Source organism: Chelonia mydas, chromosome 6 (genome assembly GCF_015237465.2).
Source record: "Chelonia mydas isolate rCheMyd1 chromosome 6, rCheMyd1.pri.v2, whole genome shotgun sequence".
In the NCBI taxonomy this organism is placed as follows: domain Eukaryota; kingdom Metazoa; phylum Chordata; order Testudines; family Cheloniidae; genus Chelonia; species Chelonia mydas.
The window spans coordinates 107,379,556-107,401,024 of record NC_051246.2 but is presented as its reverse complement, the minus strand read 5'-3'; the positions used below and the strand labels follow the sequence as shown (position 1 = coordinate 107,401,024).

At 41.1% G+C, this 21,469-nt stretch overlaps 1 long non-coding RNA gene across 1 annotated transcript in view; it reads right to left on the bottom strand.

Annotated features, from left to right (window-relative positions):
- Positions 1 to 21,469, bottom strand: part of LOC114020651 — a 241,056-nt gene that overhangs the window by 30,450 nt on the left and 189,137 nt on the right. Inside the window, exons 7-8 of the long non-coding RNA XR_006291754.1 lie at positions 8,499 to 8,670; positions 4,763 to 4,877 (exon numbers count right to left, since the gene is read on the bottom strand). This is a non-coding gene — a long non-coding RNA (uncharacterized LOC114020651). The remainder of the gene's footprint in view (positions 1 to 4,762; positions 4,878 to 8,498; positions 8,671 to 21,469) is intronic.

Genomic DNA, 21,469 nt, shown 5'->3' with positions numbered 1-21,469 from the left:
GTACTATTTGACTACTGCTGGCTAATGTAGTCATTATTGCGAAGTTTAGATAGTATTGGTGATTATACAACCATAGAACAAATAGTGATATTAATACCATTTAATATAAATAACAGTTCTTGACAGAATTATGTAAATCAATAGGGGAAAAGCACTCACGCGGGTTACTCTAATAGACAGATTCGAATTCTGAGTTTATATCAACCAGTTTTAGTTATATCTGTTTCTGAATTAATGGGTGGGAAGGTATCAGTTTTGGTAAAAGAATGAGGATACAAACACATTAAAAATTAAAAGGATGTTTTCAAATAACTGAAAGAAAAAACACTGGCATGGAAAACTTATCTATTGTAACTCACAAGACTCTACAGTGGGCATTATCACTGTTTCCTGACATAGGTTTAATCTGCCATCATACCTATAAATGAAAGAAAACCCAAAGGTATGAGCTTCCCAAGAGTTACTGCAATAATGGGAAAGATTTTTTTAACAGGGGGGAGGAAGAGAGATCCTTGCTCCAATATAAAAGAGGTTACTGTTGTGCAAGTATCTTTTTTATTTACTGTAATTTGGCAGACACAGCTCTGCAAGACTTCAGAACTAAGAGTGTGGAAAACTTTGATGTTCTTTTGACATGAGCTGGTTGAGATGCATCTTCTTGGAAATTGTACAGAGATATTATATTGTTGCAGTTGCCTGATGTTAGCAATGAATTATCTTCATTTTACAAAGGAAACCCTCCCTCTCCCCCACGCACCCCAGCATCTAGAGTACTTACCTTGTCATATTAAGCTTTACTTTAACTGGAACCATGTCAGGACTCTCAAGAAAGATGACAAACCAAAATTAACCTTTAATTGTAATACAAGCCTGAAGGTATGTGGTTGGTTGGGAGGAATTCACCTTCTTTGGGCACATCTCAGCAAGTGTTAAAAGGATGTGTGGAATTCCAGAAGCCACATTTTCATTAAATCGATGAGTAAAAAAACAGTTATCAAGCACCTTTTCTTTTTTCAGTGTAAATGTAACTTGCGTATGATCTATAACATACATTTAACTTGTCATTGTGCAGGAGAGCACCATCTCCAAGGCCTAATCTAGCACCCATTTTAAGCCATTGGTAAAGCTCCCATTGACTTCAACAGGTGCCGGATCATGCCCCTAGAATATACATTTCCCTCTACTGCACTGTCAAATCACCTAGTGTAATCTGCCTAGATAAGCAGCACTTAATTATACAAGTGAAGTTATAGACTGGTCTAAAAAGGAAAAAAACAAAAACAAAACCCTCATACACCACAAAACCCTCATCATTTACAGTTTCCTTTTGCTCTATGGACTTTTTGGTCACCTACCTGTCAGATTAAAGGAGATTTCCTTGCATCTGTTGCTGGGTAGCCAGAAAAAAAAGGTATACCTGCAGCCAACAGTAAAAATCAACTATACTATGGAATATGAAGACCCGCTATCCTCTCCAAGAGGCCTACCTCAGCCAGAACATAAAGTTCAAGTAAACACAAGTTGAAACTAATGAAACTTCTCCACTCTCCAGGAACTATTATTTTTGATTTCTATAATCAGAAATTTCCATGTAAATATTCTCCTCCATCTCCTTCCCACCCTCACCCCCCCCGCAAAAAAAAAATCTTGAAACAATGCAGTTCAGTCTATCCTTGCCAGAGTTGTTGTGTTAGGGCACATACCCTCCTCTCCTTTCTCCCTTTTTTTTTTTTTACATCTAGATATAAAATGTTCCAGCTTACACTGAAAAATAATTAATGGAGTTTTTAAAATGTACCACAGATGCTCAACCATAATAGAGAAATAATGTAATGTTTTGTGTCCTTAAGCCATTTGATGATGGCAATTGATTTTAAGTTGGGGGGAGGGGAGAAGGGTGATTAAAGGGTTAATATTCAAATCAGAAATTTGCAAGGCCTGCATAATGGAACTGCCACCCTGATAACAATAGGAATTTTTAACAATATCGAGCCTTGTTAGCAAGAGAGTTACAAGCATTGAGGGCAATCAGTGTGTCTTGTCAGTTTCTTTTTATCTACCATCTCCAACCGCCAAGGAACCGAAATGAAGCACTTTGGAATTATCAATTTCAGCCACATTTGCATAACAAAGCCCCCGAGGAAGAGGCATGATAAATGTGAAGGACCCCTCTTGGAAAAGGAACTGTCAACCGCGCCCCGAAAGATTCTCCGACCGAGCGCATTCTCGGGGATTGTAGTCAGCGAAAATAAAATGAAAGCATTAAAGAAAGTCATTCTCTCAGAGAGAAAAATCTCCCCCTCTGCACAGAGAGAACTGGATGAAATGACATTATGCATATGAAAATGTCCAGAAAGATGTTTGATTTATGTATGCATTAGATGCAAATTCCATTACCGCACGCGCGCTGTTGTGTGATTTGGCTCTGAACACATCACTGCCCTGATCAAATCTGATCTCATTAATTCCGACAAGGAGAGAGAGAGGGAATTGAGAAGAATTTATGGCCTGGACACTTGAAAGAAGTAAATTGTAATTCTGTTTAAAGCTGTAGCGAACCTTTTAAACACCTTTTATTATAGAAAAAAGCACTTACTTTTATAACACTGTTAGAACTTACTTAATCTTGTACTTGGAACTTCTAGTCCTCATTTAAAAAAAAAAAATCCATGACCTTGTTTAGTGGTGGGGGGGGGAGAGAGAAAATATGCCTGTCTTAGAATGAGATCCTGCAGAAGCATCATAATAATATGATCAAAGGAGACCTACTGATGATCTGAATAATCGTGTGAAAATTCAGCTCCAGTGGTACATGTTTATTTTTAAACAATCTTTTAATATCCTCAAATAAAATATCAAATACTTTACAAGTGTTTTTATAGGAGTGGATAGACATTTCATGCCTAAAAATATTATTAATTGTGATCTAGATAAAAATGGCAATGAGCACATGTTTTATAGCAATATTCTCAAGCAGTGCACTGGGAAGTATCAGCTGAAACTGATATGGGTTTCTTTCTGAGATACAGACAATAAGAAAAAAATTGCTAAAAAGGAAGTATATTTCTGTAGGGAAAAAACAAATTGTTTCTTACACTAATAAAGATTCTTATCCTTGTTTTGCTCCTGAGAAAGACCTTAATAACTCATTTCCTCCCTTCATGAAAGATAATCACCCTTCATGGGTGAGATATCCTGTATTTACTTGATACCAAGTGTAAAACTGAAAGAGTGTCTCAATATGTTATTGCATTGTATAATCACTGTTCCTCCCCCCCAACATTCATGAACCCCGAGGGTGCATCAGAGCCTAGAATAGTTTATTTTCTGTTAGGCATCTTCGCCATATCTCACTAAAATGGAACTACCTCCCCAATAAAAAAGAAAAAAACAAAATCTTGATTCCTAAAATCTTAGTTGCCTCTCATGATTCATTTATAGAGAAATGAAGAGATTTCTGCAAACAGCTTCCCCAATGAAGCCTGCAGCTTCCCTTGGAAATCTACTCCAGCAGAAGTAATTGTTGAGCAAATGTTACCCAGAGAGATAGTGGAAACTTATAAGTTACTACATACTAACAAGAAACAATACTTGCAAGATAAACCATTTTAGAATCAAATGAGCATATTTTAAGTGTCATTCAAATTTTCAATGATTAATGCTGAATTATGTGCAAAGTGGTTCCTTTCCATATGCAGGAAATATGTATGCATTTGGAAATCTGTATGTATATGTGTATAAATATAGAAAATGCAGTTGTCCTTTGAAGAATTACACTGACTAAATTCAATTATTAGTATAGAAAAAAGGATAAATTAATCCTACTTTGAGTAGAAATTTCAGTGCACTAGATATGGAACCACTACCAACACATCCATATTATATACAAACATGCACACATTGTATTATCTACATATGAAATATGTTCTGTCTTTTTTTGCTCTTTTCTGTGTGTTACATATAAATATAAACAGAAGAGAGCAAAAAGACAGAACATATTTCATATGTAGATAATACAGTGAATCTAACGCGCATAATATGTGTGACTAGATAGATAGATAGATAGATAGTACAATCACACATGCAGATTGCTATACTAAGAAATCTGGGTAATAACTTGGCAACTGTGATATCTAAAACACTTAAAATATTATTGTATATAGCTCTGTTTTCCAGTCTTAACATATTAAAACATTATTTTCTGTTATATATAAATCACTCATTCTTTCTAATGTATTAATGACATAACTACAAATTCCTGTGTGTATGGATTGCAAGGAGTATAACATTCTGTAACATTGGGGAGGACCCAGAAATTTCTTTACTTCAAGACTTTAAGGAAATTAAAGAAGATGACACTGCAATTATAAAATTTAGTTTGGTGTTTTACATAGTTATCCACTTCTTCCTGCAAGCCTTTAGCATATCGGTGAATGCCTGAGCATTTTATTAAATATTCTCACCCACTGTCCATTTAAGTCTGTTTCATTATAACCCAAAATAAAAGCAATCTTGTACTTTAAAAATAAGGGGCCTATGAAATAAGTTTTTTTTAATATTGGTGGCTAATTAAGCCAATTGTTCATACTGTCTCTTTAAAAAAAATGTTCCTGTCACTCTAACCCCTCCTTCCAACGCCCCCCTCCCCTCCAAATACACACACAGACATACTTTCCTTCAATGAGTGGTTCAGGCTCCATGATTAAGGTCATGCCGTTTGTTCATTACTGGCCTGGCTAATGTGATTGAATTGGAACAATACCTTTGAACTCCTTGCCTCTGATCTGCATACTAATTGACTCTCTTGTCCTTGGCAGTGACCTTGACAGGCTCTCAACCACTCTGGGAATGTCTGACCAGTTTCTGATCAAAAGTTCCTATAAAAAAAAACAACAACAAATATTAGTCATTTATGTTACTCTTCTCTGTATTCATATTCCCTTATACACCATTAGAGAAAGCAAAATTGTTACTCCCTAGCTCCCCCTGGATGTATTTTAAAACTAGAAAATCACCGTGTCATTTTAAAGTACTGACACAGTGACAGCATTGATTTTAGAGCATTCATTGTTGTAGCCTAAAACACATTTTCACATATATTTTGAGGGGATTTTTTCCCATCTTTGTTACGAGTGATGCATGTTACTCAAGGCCCTTGAAACTTTCCCAAGATTTCATTTTTTTAAAGAATAATCTTCAATTGAGTTTTATTATAACCCAGGAAAATTGCACACATTTTTTCACTTTTACAGTCCTACCCACACCTTTACAGCATGGATGTGAACAGGTTCTAAAAAGCAGTACAAATTATTGTAATTAAAAAAAAACCTGCATCTAAAAATGCGAGATTTCAGGTAATGATCTAAAGCTTTTATATCTATATCTCTGAGGCTCTTAGAACAACACATTTCTCTGCAGAGACAGGATTTCTCTGCAGAAGAGGTTATTAAACATTGTACTAATGTTATGAAAAAAGCTGTTACAGAAAACTACTTTTCTGACTGGAAAGTATAGCTTGATTTGGTTCTTACTGGAGGGGAGATTTACTTCATGAGGCAAGTTTCAGCATCTCTGAACCCTTCTTATTAAAGAGTCCATATCATGCAGTAATAACTTAAATCACTAAAACTGAGTATCCATCAAGAAATACGCGAAGAGAGGCAGACAGACCACAGAGAAAGAGAGAGTTATTTACAATAAAGATCAGCTACAGAAAAAGTTTTAAAATAAAAAAACCTATGACTTTGATTTTGATTTTAGGCAAAATCTACAGTGAGAAAAAAAAACATTAGGAACATTAATCTCATTCATTCTTTTAATAATACTTTGAACTTCTGCAACACTTTTCATCCAAAGCTGTCAAAGTGCTTTAAACACATTAATGAATTAAGCCTTATGACAACCATGTGAGGTAAGTATTATTATTCTATATCACTGGTGACCTGTAAATAGTATAGCAAGCTATACAATTTCTGACAAATACATAGTTTAATGTAATTTCTACTTTTATTCTGCTTTGGTAATTAGACCAGCTGTTTTGAAAGAAAGGTCTGAAAATATATAAGAGGTTTTCATGACAAAGAAACTTAAGATTATTTTAAAAAGAAAATCTGGCCCATATCCAGATACTTAGACAGAGCCAAATCTGGACTTCATGGACATCTACTTGAAGACTATATTGCTAGAGTATTGAGTTCTTTTTCAAATCCAGACTTTTCACAAATTTGGGTTTCCAATTCGGGCCCACTGAATAAGTCACCAAGTTCAGATCCAGATCCCAGCTTTCCCAAAATTCAGGGGTGACTTGGATCCAGGATTCCAGTTTGGACCCAAATCTCATATACTTGTGGTTTCATCCAGTTCCTATGCCTGGTTCCATCCCATGCTTAGTACCTGGGAGAGGCCCCTTACCTCATCTTGCGCCTGTCTGCCTGAAAGCCCTTGATTTATGAGGTTCTATGTCCTTAGGTGATCTCTCTGAATTGTTCAGGAAGTCTAGAAGTACAGCTAAAGAGGAGGCAGCAAGGGAAGAAAGCTCAGGAATTCAACATCAGCAGTGGCCTGTAGCAGCAGATGTCAGATAGGGCTGCAGGTGGCAACCTGAAATAGCATTTGGCTGTTGGGCTGCGTGTGTGTAGTCAGGACCACCAGAAGAGTGGAGCTCTATGTACCATAGAACTAAGGGCCAGAATTTTAAAGGTATTCAGGCACCTAATGATGCAGACAGGTGCCTAGTGGGCTTCTCAAAAGTGCCTAGGTGCCGAACTCCTGTTGATTTCACTGCTCTCAGCCTGTGGTTTGCCCTGGGAGTAGCAGCTAACCAGGTGATGTTAACATACAGATGCATATAAGATACTGATCTATTTAAAAAAAAACAACAACAAACAACACTGTTTATGTAAAAATATTACATTTATTTAGGATCCCACAGTGCATTCCAAGTTATATACACAGATGTTATTCACCCCACCACTGAAATGCAGCTACCTCTGCAGCAGAATACGCCAGCCAGTCTGAAACAAGATAGAATGCAGATGAGATTTCACAAAGAATAAATTCTCCAAATGAAGCTGCAAAAGGGATGTTCTAAGTACGCTGAATACAGTTACCCTAATTAACCAGAATTTACTCAGGCAATACTTCAATGCCCTGTGCTCTTTCAGTTACCACAAGGAGTCAGGACCTTGGTTTTATGTCTCATTCAAAAGATGGTATATCCAATGTCATACTATCCCTACTTAGTGTCAATGCTTCAGTAACAAGCGCCCCCTACAGAAAGGGAAGAGTACCACCTATTCAGTCACCAAAATCTCTACTTCCTGCATTTTCCTAGGATGTCACCTATCCAAGTGACCAGAACTAACTATATCTCAGATTTGAGATTGGAGATAATCACACCTAAAAGCAGTATGTGCACTAGCGTATATATGGATCTTTCTAATATGGACAAGATTTAACCATAAACCAGTTTCTTCTGAAAACTGAAAAGGAATATCAAATGGTTTCCAGTCACTTAATCCGATATGAAACAAGAAATCAAAGGAGTTCAGCAACTTGCAGCCGAATGGAATGTATCCTACTCTGCACTGCATCTGTAAGTAGCATGTGCTGGAATAAGGGCCAGTCCATCATTAAAAAAAAAATCACCAAAGTTAGATTCTCTCCTGTGCCAGAGCTCAGTTTGGCCCAGAAGGGTGAGAATGAGGCACCAGAGAGCCTGTTTGGTTGTCCTGATTCTAAAAACCAGCACTGGCCCTGACACCACTTAGAGCTGTTGCCAGGCTGCTCTAAATTACAACATTAGCATGGTCCTTAATGTACCCTGTGCCGGGGTGGATAGGTATAGTGTAGCAGAGCTCTGCTGTGCCCCCTCACTGCCCCTTTCCCACAGCTGGGATGGAGTCAGAGGTGTAGACCCAGATGTAGCTCAGTAATGCCCAGCGGAGAGTTTCCCTACAGCAAGGGAATTGTCTGTTGGGCATTTTCAGCCAGATTTACAGCTGCCTGAAGGGTGGCACACGGGCTGCCACACATGAAACAGTCTAGCCCATTATTAGTGTAGAGTAACATTAAAATAAATATGTCAAACTAAACATCTAAGAAGTATTGTACATAGTGCTCTAAGTGTTCATGGTGTCATACATGCATTCTACATAGCACATGCAAAATATGTTGAAAAACAGGGATGTGGGAGCTATGTTTCTTTGACTTTGTTTTCTCTAACAAACATAAAGCAACATGTATATATAGACACACTACTATTAAAAAAATCCCAAAACAAGACACTTCACTGCTCACACTTCTCTGAGGACAGGATGCTAGAACAAACACTGAGGGATGTGTAGTTACATGGCTTAATGCACAAGTGGAAGGTGCTCAGAAACTACAATGATGACCAGGGTATAACACCTACCTACACAGGAGAGAATATACGTGAGAAGTATTAATTATTGATAAGATACAAGGAAAATTAATGATCATATATTCTATCTGCCCACCTGCCTACCATGAGGGATGGCAAGATATCTTCTCTGTGTCTAATAACCAGGCTGGTGTGTAGCAGTTTTCCCTTCTGGTTTGGTAGTCAGGTTCTCTTCTTCCTCCCTGGCTGAAATGCTGTTATACATATACTGTATTATTTGAGCTTCCTATTAGGGTCTATTGAGGTCACTGAAAGAAAAAAAAAGTATAATTAAATAAGGCTTTAGAGGACTGGTAATAAATGACTAGCGAAATCAAGGGATTGAGGCAAAGCCAGAGTTGCTTAAACATTCTACATGGCCATTCACTAGATGTAAGACAGCTAAACAGTTCATTGTGACCAATGAAGATCTCAATTAAAAATAGTACTGATTGGCTTCAATAAAATATAAGCATATCAGGGCCTATGAGACTTATGCGTGTGATTTAAATGATCAGGGGCTTGATGCTGCAAGGTGCTGAGCTGACTTACCTGATACTGTAAAGCATTTCAGCACATGCTTAACATTAGGCATTGTCTTTAATGGAACTACTCCCATACCTAATATTAAATATGCTTTTACGTGCATTGGCGGATTTGGGCCAGAGTGCTTGGAAATATGGAGGATCAAGCCTCTGAAGAATAGGGAAGAGATCACTTATGTGTTTAAAATTAAGCATGTGCTTAGCTGTTTGCTGAAGCAGGTGCGTAGGCAGGTTTCAGTTTTGCTTTTATTGTTTGTTAGTTCTATTAAGTTTTAGCATAGGCACATTTGTCTGTGATTTATTTCTATGCTTTTTTTTTAAAAAAAAATCATTCTTGGTGTTTTAATATTTAATAGCACCATTAGATGTTTAGGTACTTAGAATTTTTGTTTGTCAACATTCTGTTTCCATTATCACTCCAGTAATTATTGCTATTTTTAATTGATTAAATAAGAGTTCTATTTTAACATTTAAACCTAAAGGTTAATAGCAAAGATGTGTGATGATAGAAACTGTATAATAACTGCATGGTTTAGCTGCCTACCAGGGTCAAAGCAGAAGCTACATGTGTGCTCCGTAATCCACAAAGTGGGAGAAGCCAGCATATTCACAACAAAATCCTTTTTAGTTGAAACATGCCTGTTTTCATGTTTGCAAAATGTTTATTGAATTGGGGCAATTTTAAAAGATCTTAATTTTTTTGTATTAAACTTTGAAAATTGTTTTGCTATCAAGTTTATTGGAGAAAAGGTTGTGACAGATTTATATGCAATTTTTCAAATGGGGCTGGTTAGTGATAACACTAAACACATGAAACTGCATCTGGTTCTTTGATCATTTGAATCTACCCCTTATGGCTCCAATCAAATCTTTGTGGGAAGATGCCTGCCCCTGTGAGAAGCCCCATTCGCCTTTCTGTTTACATGGTTATTCTAAAGGGAAATCATGCCTCACCAATCTACTAGAATTCTTGGAGGGAGTCAACAAGCATGTGGAGAAGCGGGATCCAGTGGATATAGTGTACTTAGATTTTCAGAAAACCTTTGACAAGGTCCCTCACCAAAGGCTCTTAAGCAAAGTAAGCTGTCATGGGATAGGAGGGAAGGTCCTCTCATGGATTGATAACTGAAGGAAACAAAGAGGAGGAATAAATGGTCAGTTTTCAGAATGGAGAGAGATAAATAGTGGTGTCCCCTAGGGGTCCGTACTGGAACTATGCCTATTCAACATATTCATAAATGATCTGGAAAAAGGGGTAAACAGTGAGGAGGCAAAATTTGCAGATGATACAAAACTACTCAAGATAGTTAAGTCCCAGGCAGACTGCAAAGAGCTACAAAAGGATCTCTCAAAACTGGGTGACTGGGCAACAAAATGGCAGATGAAATTCAATGTTGATAAATTCAAAATAATGCACATTGGAAAACATAATCCCAACTACACATATAAAATGATGGGGTCTAAGTTAGTTGTTACCACTCAAGAAAGATCTTGGAGTCACTGGGGATAGTTCTCTGAAAACCTCCACTCACTGTGCAGCAGCAAATCAAAAAAGAGAACAGATTATTGGGAATCATTAAGAAAGAGAGAGATAATAAGACAGAAAATATCATATTGCCTCTATATAAATCCATGGTACGCCCCTATCTTGAATACTGTGGGAAGATGTGGTCGTCTCATCTCCAAAAAAAGATATACTGGAATTGGAAAAGGTATAGGAAAAGGGCAAAAAAATGACTAGCAGTATGGAGCAGCTTCCATATGAGGAGAGCTTAATAAGACTGGGACTTTTCAGCTTGGAAAAGAGATGACTAAGGGGGGATATGATAGAGGTCTATAAAATCATGACTGGCATGGAGAAAGTAAATAAGGAAGTCCTATTTACTCCCTCTCATAAACACAAGAACTAGGGGTCACCAAATGAAATTAATAGGCAGCAGGTTTAAAAACAAACAAAAGGAAGTATTTCCTCACACAACAGACAGTCAACCTGTGGAACTCTTTGCCAGAGGATGTTGTGAAGGCCAAGACTATAACAGGGTTCAAAAAAGAACTAGATAAGTTCATGGAGTATCCATCAATGGCTACTAGCCAGGATAGGCAGGGATGGTGTCCCAAGCCTCTGTTTGCCAGAAGCTGGGAATGGGTGACAGGAGATGGATCACTTGATGATTACCTGTTTGGTTCATTCCCTCTGAAGCACCTGGCATTGGACACTGTTGGAAGACAGGATATTGGCCTAGATGGACCTTTGGTCGACCCAATATGGCCATTCTTATGTTCCCCTCTTCCTTCTCTGCTCCATATTTCCCTCTACTCACTTAGATAAGCAGGGATGGTATCCCTCCGAGTATTCTCTGCCTATAATCTGATGCTTTTTTAAATACTCTACGAGAGCGGCAAACAGCAGAGAGGAGCGGCAAACAGCAGAGAGGCTAACAGAGGGAGTTTGCCTGAGATCTGTCTGAGAGGAGGTACACTAAGTGCTGCATTAGGGGGACTGTGTTGGTGAGTATCTGAGTGTCTGTTGTGGGGACAGTTTGACCGTGTGCTTGACTGATTGTTTGAAAAGTGTGAATTGGGAGTGCTTTGTTCCAGGTGAGCCTTGAGTGGGCCTGACTGTTATAAAAAGGCAGTCAGCTGCGAACCAGCTGAGCGCAAACAGCAGAGAGAGAGGCTAACAGAGGGAGTTTGCCTGGGAGTTTGCCTGGGGAGAGCCCACTGGGGCTTACATCTTGCCGGCTTCTCTGAGTAGTTACTACAACTCCCGAGGAAGCTCATAGAAGGAAGGTAATATGGATGGGGAGTGTTCAGCTGTTGTGACCTGCACTGGATGTGCCATGTTTGTCTTTCTTCCGCAGGACAGAAGCGACTTTGTCTGTACAAAGTGCAAGTTGGTTTCCATATTGGAAGAGAAGGTTCAAGGTCTGGAGCAACAGGTATCGACCCTGCGTTGCATAAGAGAAACTGAAGATTTCCTGGACAGATGTCAGGATATGCTTCTACAGGCACAATGTTCTGAAGATTCAGAGCAGGCTGCACAGTGGGGACAGAAGGATGGTGAAGAAATTTGGCAGCATGTGACCTCCAGAAGAAGAAAGGGGAGCGTCCATGTACCAGCAACACAGATACAGGTAAGCAACCGTTTTCATATTCTCTCCACAGGTACTAAGGCGGAGAGTGGACTAGATGATACATCTGAGGGAAGGTTACAGAAGGAGACTCTGCCGATTGGAAGGCATGAGATGCACTGTCCTAGGGATGGGGGTTCCATGACAACCGCTCCCAAGAGAAGGAGGCGGGTGGTGGTGGTCGGGGACTCTCTCCTCAGGGGGACTAAGTCATCTATCTGCCGCCCCGACCGGGAAAACCAAGAAGTCCGCTGCTTGCCAGGAGCTAGGATTCACGGTGTGACGGAGAGACTGCCGAGACTCATCAAGCCCTCGGATCGCTACCCCTTTCTGCTTCTCCATGTGGGCACCAATGATACTGCCAAGAATGACCTTGAGCAGATCACTGCAGACTACATGGCTCTGGGAAGAAGGATAAAGGAGTTTGAGGCACAAGTGGTGTTCTCATCCATCCTCCCCGTGGAAGGAAAAGGTCTGGGTAGAGACCGTCAAATCGTGGAAGTCAACGAATGGCTACGCAGATGGTGTCGGAGAGAAGGCTTTGGATTCTTTGACCATGGGATGGTGTTCCAAGAAGGAGGAGTGCTAGGCAGAAATGGGCTCCACCTAACGAAGACAGGGAAGAGCATCTTCGTAAGCAGGCTGGCTAACCTAGTGAGGAGGGCTTTAAACTAGGTTAACCAGGGGAAGGAGACCAAAGCCCTGAGGTAAGTGGGGAAGTGGGATACCAGGAGGAAGATGAGCAGGAGAGCACAAGAGGGGAGGGCTCCTGCCTCATACTAAGAAAGCAGGACAAACAGCAAGTTATCTCAAGTGCCTATACACAAATGCAAGAAGGCTGGGAAACAAGCAGGGAGAACTGGAAATCCTGGCACAGTCAAGGAATTATTATGTGATTGGAATAACAGAGACTTGGTGGGATAGCTCACATGACTGGAGTACTGTCATGGATGGATATAAACTGTTCAGGAAGGACCGGCAGGGCAGAAAAGATGGGGGAGTTGCACTGTATGTAAGAGAGCAGTATGACTGCTCAGAGCTCCAGTATGAAACTGCAGAAAAACCTGAGAGTCTCTGGATTAAGTTTAGAAGTGTGAGCAACAAGGGTGATGTCATGGTGGGACTCTGCAATTGACCACCGGACCAGGGGGATGAGGTGGACAAGGCTTTCTTCCGGCAACTAACGGAAGTTACTAGATTGCAGGCCCTTGTTCTCATGGGAGACTTCAATCACCCTGATATCTGCTGGGAGAGCAATACAGCGGTGTGTGACAAAGTCAGACTGTTCTAGATGTTTTCTCTGAGTACTGCGGGGGTGCCTCAGTTTCCCCTGTGCAGTTCTTGAGTGTCTGGGTGGTGGGATGGGGGTGTATGGTCATTGCGGAGCCCTGGAGGGCAGGTGTGTGCAGGGGTCTGGATGCAGAGAGTAGCAAGCGCCCTGTTTCCTGGCGGCTGATGGCCTGGGCCCTTCCCCCCTGCAAGGTGATAGCTAGGGGGTTGGAGAGCAGGGAAATCGGGTGGCCTCCTGTCCCGGAAGGGGGACGGAGCCCGGGGGAGGAGGGGCTGCAGAGAGTTTCAGTTTCAGGCTGTGTGGTGGAACAGAGGGAACCCCAAGGCTGGGGTCTAAGCTCCCTGCCCCCCAAAAGGACTTGACTGAGGGGTCCTGGTTGTACCCATAAGCTTTGTCTTAGACTGTGCTGCTATTGTCCAATAAACCTTCCATTTTACTGGCTGGCTGAGAGTCACGGTGAATCCCATGAAGAGGGGTGCAGGGCCCGGACTCCCCCACACTTCGTGACATGGTGCACAGACAATCCAGGAAGTTTTTGGAAAGTGTAGGGGACAATTTCCTGGTGCAAGTGCTGGAGGAACCAACCGGGGCAGAGCTCTTTTTGACCTGCTGCTCACAAACCGGGAAGAATTAGTAGGGGAAGCAAAAGTGGATGGGAACATGGGAGGCAGTGACCATGAGATGGTTGAGTTCAGGATACAGAGGGACCTGGACAAATTAGAGGATTGGGCCAAAAGAAATCTGATGAGGTTCAACAAGGGCAAGTGCAGAGTCCCGCACTTAGGACGGAAGAACCCAATGCACAGCTACAGACTAGGGACCGAATGGCTAGGCAGCAGTTCTGCGGAAAAGGACCTACGGGTGACAGTGGACGAGAAGCTGGATATGAGTCAACAGTGTGCCCTTGTTGCCAAGAAAGCCAATGGCATTTTGGGATGTATAAGTAGGGGCATAGCCAGCAGATCGAGGGACGTGATCGTTCCCCTCTATTCGACATTGGTAAGGCCTCATCTGGAGTACTGTGTCCAGTTTTGGGCCCCGCACTACAAGAAGGATAGGGATAAATTGGAGAGAGTCCAGCGAAGGGCAACAAAAATGATTAGGGGTCTGGAACACATGACTTATGAGGAGAGGCTGAGGGAACTGGGATTGTTTAGTCAGCAGAAGAGAAGAATGAGGCGGGATTTGATAGCTGCTTTCACCTACCTGAGAGGTGGTTCCAAAGAGGATGGTTCTAGACTATTCTCAGTGGTAGAAGAGGACAGGACAAGGAGTAATGGTCTCAAGTTGCAGTGGGGGAGGTTTAGGTTGGATATTAGGAAAAACTTTTTCACTAGGAGGATGGTGAAGCACTGGAATGCATTACCTAGGGAGGTGGTGGAATCTCCTTCCTTTGAAGTTTTTAAGGTCAGGCTTGACAAAGCCTTGGCTGGGATGATTTAGTTGGGGATTGGTCCTGCTTTGAGCAGGGGGTTGGACTAGATGACCTCCTGAGGTCCCTTCCAACCCTGATATTCTATGATTCTATGAGATGGTCGAGTTCAGGATCCTGACACAGGGAAGAAAGGAGAGCAGCAGAATACGGACCCTGGACTTCAGAAAAGCAGACTTTGACTCCCTCAGGGAACTGATGGCAGGATCCCCTGGGAGAATAACATGAGGGGGAAAGGAGTCCAGGAGAGCTGGCTGTATTTTAAAGAATCTTTATTGAGGTTACAGGGACAAACCATCCCAATGTGTAGAAAGAATAGTAAATATGGCAGGCGGCCAGCTTGGCTTAACAGTGAAATCCTTGCTGATCTTAAACACAAAAAAGAAGCTCACAAAAAATGGAAGACTGGACAAATGACCAGGGAGGAGTATAAAAATATTGCTCGGGCATTCAGGAGTGAAATCAGGAAGGCCAAATCACACTTGGAGTTGCAGCTAGCAAGAGATGTTAAGAATAACAAGAAAGTTTTCTTCAGGTATGTTAGCAACAAGAAGAAAGTCAAGGAAAGTGTGGGCCCCTTACTGAATGAGGGAGGCAACCTAGTGACAGAGGATGTGGAAAAAGCTAATGTACTCAATGCTTTTTTTGCCTCTGTCTTCACGAACAAGGTGAGCTCCCAGACTACTGCACTGGGCAGCACAGCATGGGGACGAGGTGACCAGCCCTCTGTGGAGAAAGAAGTGGTTCCAGACTATTTAGAAAAACTGGATGAGCACAAGTCCATAGCCCTCTGTGGAGAAAGAAGTGGTTCCAGACTATTTAGAAAAACTGGATGAGCACAAGTCCATGGGGCTGGATGCGCTGCATCCAAGAGTGCTAAAGGAGTTGGTGGATGTGATTGCAGAGCCATTGGCCATTATCTTTGAAAACTCATGGCGATCGGGGGAGGTCAGGACGACTGGAAAAAGGCTAATGTAGTGCCCATCTTTAAAAAAGGGAGGAAGGAGGATCTGGGAAACTACAGGCCAGTCAGCCTCACCTCAGTCCCTGGAAAAATCATAGAGCAGGTCCTCAAGGAATCAATTCTGAAGCACTTAGAGGAGAGGAAAGTGATCAGGAATAGTCAGCATGGATTCACCAAGGGCAAGTCATGCCACAGTATTCTTGCCAGCAAGTTAAAGAAGTATGGGCTGGAAGAATGGACTATAAGGTGGATAGAAAGCTGGCTAAATTGTCAGGGTCAACGGGTAGTGATCAATGGCTCGATGTCTAACTGGCAGCCGGTATCAAGTGGAGTGCCCCAAGGGTCAGTCCTGGAGCCAGTTTTGTGCAATATCTTCATTAATGATCTGGAGGATGGCGTGGATTGCACCCTCAGCAAGTTTGCAGATGCCACTAAACTGGGAGGGGTGGTCGATACACTGGAGGGTAGGGATAGGATACAGAGGGCCCTAGACAACTTAGAGGATTGGGCCAAAATAAATCTGATGAGGTTCAACAAAGACAAGTGCAGAGTCCTGCACTTAGGACAGAAGAATCCCATGCACTGCTACAGACTAGGGACTGAGCGGCTAGGCAGCAGTTCTGCAAAAAGGACCTTGGGGTTACAGTGGACGAGAAGCTGGATATGAGTCAACAGTGTGCCCTTGTTCCCAAGAAAGCCAATGGCATTTTGGGATGTATAAGTAGGGGCATTGCCAGCAGATCGAGGGACGTGATCATTCCCCTCTATTCGACATTGGTGAGGCCTCATGTGGAGTACTGTGTCCAGTATTGGGCCCCACACTAGAAAAAGGATGTGGAAAAATTGGAAAGCGTCCAGAGGAGGGCAACAAAAATGATTAGGGGACTGGAACACGTGACTTATGAGGAGAGGCTGAGGGAACTGGGATTGTTTAGTCAGCAGAAGAGAAGAATGAGGTGGGATTTGATAGCTGCTTTCAACTACCTGAAAGGGGGTTCCAAAGAGTATGGATCTAGACTGTTCTCAGTGGTAGCAGGTGACAGAACGAGGAACAATGGTCTCAAGTTGCAGTGGGGGAGGTTTAGGTTGGATATTAGGAAAAACTTTTTCACTAGGAGGATGGTGAAGCACTGGAATGCATTACCTAGGGAGGTGGTGGAATCTCCTTCCTTTGAAGTTTTTAAGGTCAGGCTTGACAAAGCCTTGGCTGGGATGATTTAGTTGGGGATTGGTCCTGCTTTGAGCAGGGGGTTGGACTAGATGACCTCCTGAGGTCCCTTCCAACCCTGATATTCTATGATTCTATGGCTATGGTCTGCATCACGGATAAAAGGCTTAAAAGCAAGAGATTTCCAGTTTGACTTTCCAGGCACTAACTTGAATCTGAAAAAAAACAAAACAAAACAAAACCACCTTACGAGAAAAACAGAGAGGCTCAGAGAGACCCAAAACAAAAGAAAAAGGGAGAGAGACAATAGGACATGGATAGCGTGGAAAAGAAGAAGACAGACAACAGTAATCATCCAAAAGCAGTTTCCCCTAGTTGGGCCACATTGTTATACCCTCACCCAAGCTGAGCAGTATTGTGCGCTATGAGTGGTCCCATGGAAGTCAAGGGGAGTAAGGGTTGGACAATCAGGTCCTATATAAGATACCATAATTTGCCTTGTACTGAAAAATTGTGGTTGGAGGCAGGTTCTTTTTGTGCAACAGGCTACAGCTCCCAACTGAGCTCCTGGCTGGAAAGAGTTTAGAAACCACTGATGTAAATTCTCGATTTTCAATAGAAATCAGTGAGACATCTTTTCTAAATTAAGAAATTAGAAGCGACTTCAATAATATAAAGAAGGCTAACTACAAGGCCTACATTATCCAGTTGGATGACACAGGACAACACATGAGCTGTTTGATTGATGTTTGTGCTCATTAGGTCCTTATTTGTGTATCGTTCAGAATAATCCTTTGTGCTTTAAAATTATGTTAAAATTAATACTGTCAAAGGAGCAATTTTATAGGGAACAAATGTATTCATGTCAGGGAAAGTACGTTAAGTTGTAACCAATAAAGAATGAAGAAGGGGACATTTTAAAAAAGGGGAAATATGGGAGAAGACATACAATTGTTGTTCTTCACTGCCTCATTATCTGTAATCAGTGGTATGTAAACTTCAGATTATAATTCAGGATCAATTCAGATGCAAATATTTGAGCCTTAATTGTATATGTAGAAGAAAGAAAACCGTGACAATGTTAAAATGTGCTGCTGTTTCTTCTGCTGTTTCTATGTCTTCTAAAACAGACATTCAAAGTTTAGGCACTTTCACATCATCTGGGTATGTTTATAATGAAGTAAATTCCCTTATAAATATTCTGTGTAAATTGCGAAAAACAAGAAGTGGTTTGTACGGAAGCCAAATAGCAAAACTGAAATATTGTTTCAATATTACAATATTTCAGCAAATCGGATATATTCAGCAATACTTTCATATAAAGGAGTACTTGGCACACTCTTATATACTCATTTGGGCCCAATCCTACATTCCTTACTCAAGCAAAATTCCTGTTGAACTCAAAAGCACTGGATCAAGCCATTTATATACTGGAGTACACACATATGTAGAAGGAGTTGGAAGATGTAATACATCGATTTACCTGGTAACAGTAGGCGCAGTTTAGGCCAACTGTTAAAGTCCAATGTGCCAATTAAAAAGAAAAAAAATCAGTTTCTTGTAGGCTAGTTGTTATGTTGCTTTCCATGGGGACAGATACATTCTGCAGAGTTCAGAGCCAGTCTGTTTTCTCCTTGATGTAACGCATGCATAACTCTCGTTATGGAGATTAGAATTGTGCATGTAGCTGGGAAGGAAATTTACATCCCCTGTGCAAAGCTAGACCTAATAGAGTTTGCAGAGCAGGGAACGGACATGGGGGTATGAAGAGACAAAATTCTTTTCCCTAATCCAGCAGGGTGCCAGAATCCCACACAACTGTGTCTCAGCTCATTATATTCCTATCCCTCAAGGTTTTGAGGTCAGTCCATACAATTCACATATCTGCTCACCACAAACCTGATCCAAGCCCACTGAAATCAACTGAAAGATTCCCACTGACTTTTTGGTCTCCGAGTCAGGTGCTAAACCCCCTCCAACAAACAGTTTCCAGCTCACATTCCCTCGCGGCCATGAAATGTGGCAATATGAAAATCAGCCTCACGGTGTGAAGAACATTGCAGAATTCCCCTACGAAGGTTCTCCACATCTTACCCTTCAGCTCCATGCAACAGACCTGGCAGTTCAGCCTCATTTTGACACTTACACGGACCAGACTATACCCCCAAAGCAAAGGGAGAAGAGACTCCTACATGGATGTTCTGTAAATCAAAATATCTTCTTTAGTTTTTTAGGGAACTTGGATATATGGACTGCAGGTAACACTTATTGTTTATATTTAGAGGAAATGTTACATGCATTAAGATCTAGACCATGCCTTTAAGGCACAGCCTCAAGACGTGTGGGAAGAGGTTGCCTCACTCTAGTCCTTAGAGGCACTACACCTAAGGCAGGCATGATACTGCCTGATGTTCTGGGGGGGACTATCAGCCTTTTACAGCTCTGCTGGGCAGGGCACAAGGACTTTGTGTCATGAACCCGCCCACAAACCATCCAGTCTCCTCTGGGGAGCATAGTTCTGCCATCAGCAGTAACCTGGAGCATAAGAAACGGAATTGTGCTTGATCACCGAACTGAAACAGAAACGGAGGGATCATGTATCCCCTTTGCACCCCTACACGTGGCCAGAAACAACGTTGCCAACCGTGAGCTGTAGCTCACGAAAGCTTATGCTCAAATAAATTGGTTAGTCTCTAAGGTGCCACAAGTACTCCTTTTCTATTCATGTTTTTATAACCATCTGACAGCATACAACTTACAAGCACGCGGGATGCAACTCATCATTGAGCTGACACCTATCCAACACGGGCAGAAAAAATATTGATGCAGATAAAAGCCTATGAGAACACAACATATCCTGCAGCAGCATGGTGAAAGGCAGCATACGTCCAAATGTGCAGAAGATTGCATAACTGAACTATTTTGTCACTCCCCAAATGCTTATAACAAAGAAAAAAAAGGTTAAAAAAAAGTTTCTGACTTTCGTTAACCTTCTCTTGTAGTTCAGGTTATTTCTTTAATGCATTTATCTGCTTTAAAATTGTCTCCTTAGCCTCTCAAGGGAAACCAATATAATACACCATCACATTTCTCACAGGAGAAAAAAGAACACTTACTCTTAATAGGTGGCAATTTTGCCAGATGTTATTGACATAGTAAGTACGAAATTTCAGTGATACTAAATGCAAAGTGCAGCAGATTAAAGAACAATGGAACAAAGTGCAAAATGAAGTTTCAAAAGCAGCAGTGTCAAAGTCAGAGAAAGTGTGAAAAAATACATTTTAACAACACTATTAAGAACAAGTTTACTAATTACTGTAACTGGCACAAATGTAAAAGTACATTCCTAAGACTTGGGAAAGTTTTTAAAGTGTTATATTTTTTTCTTGTCAGCATTTCTTTTTTTCTTTATGCACTGTAGAAGAGACATAACACTGCTGGTACTAAAACAATGACACTTCAGGCTCTTTAGCTTTCACTTCTTAACCCTTCCATAACATATAATACCTCTACAATTCCTGTTTATTTAAAGCATGCAGTGAACTACAGAAAATGCTTTGATAACTAACACTGACACCATTTAAAATAAAGACCATGAGATTGATTCACTCATGCTTTACACATTCTCACACTAAATAATGGAATTTGCACACCAAGAATGACTTCTTATTAAAAATTCAACAATATCCTGTTTTTCTACTACAAAGAAAAACTGTATATTGTGCACCATCTCCTCATACTTAATTATCCACTAAAGCTCAATAATAGAACACTACAGTCCCCAGATGCTCAGCTGCTGTAAATCAGCGAAGCTCCAGTGATTTCAATAGAGCTATACCAATTTACACCAGCTGATGATCTGATCCTTCACTCGCATTTTCATGTTGTATTAACAAACACAGGGCCAGATTCTTATCTGGTGTAAATCAGCATTGCTCCATTGAAGTTAATGGAATTCCTCTGGTTTACACCAGAGGAGTATCTGACTCATACTACTGTACTAGACCGGTCCCATCTACAATTCAACTTTAGCTGCTTGCAGCACAGCTAAGATGTGTAGTGTGGACGAGATCTAACTGTGTCTCCATAACAAAGCCTTGGAGATATGGTCAGGTCACATTCATGCTAACATTTTAACTGTTCCAACAATGACTGCAGATGTTATGGGCCAGATCACCAGTTGGTGTAAATCAGAGCCGAATTACACTGATATACATGGACTTAGTACACAGCCTTACATGTACACATTTCTGAAGAGTACACCCCTAGAACTTAACCCAATAAATTACCATTAGCTGAACTCAGTAGCCTCTCTGAAGAAGAACTCTAGATAGACTTTATAATCCTTCAAGTTTCAGAGACAGTTCTTGAACTAATATCTCACAGTGAAATCCTACTAGCCAGCAAAGGGTTCCCATTCAGTTTTTTCTAGTAAACTTAGGTAATTACCTGGTGCATTACCAGGTTTAAGTATCTTTCCTTTCTCTATTGGCACACTGAGCATAACTTTCAGTTGATCAGCGGGGAGAAACGAAGC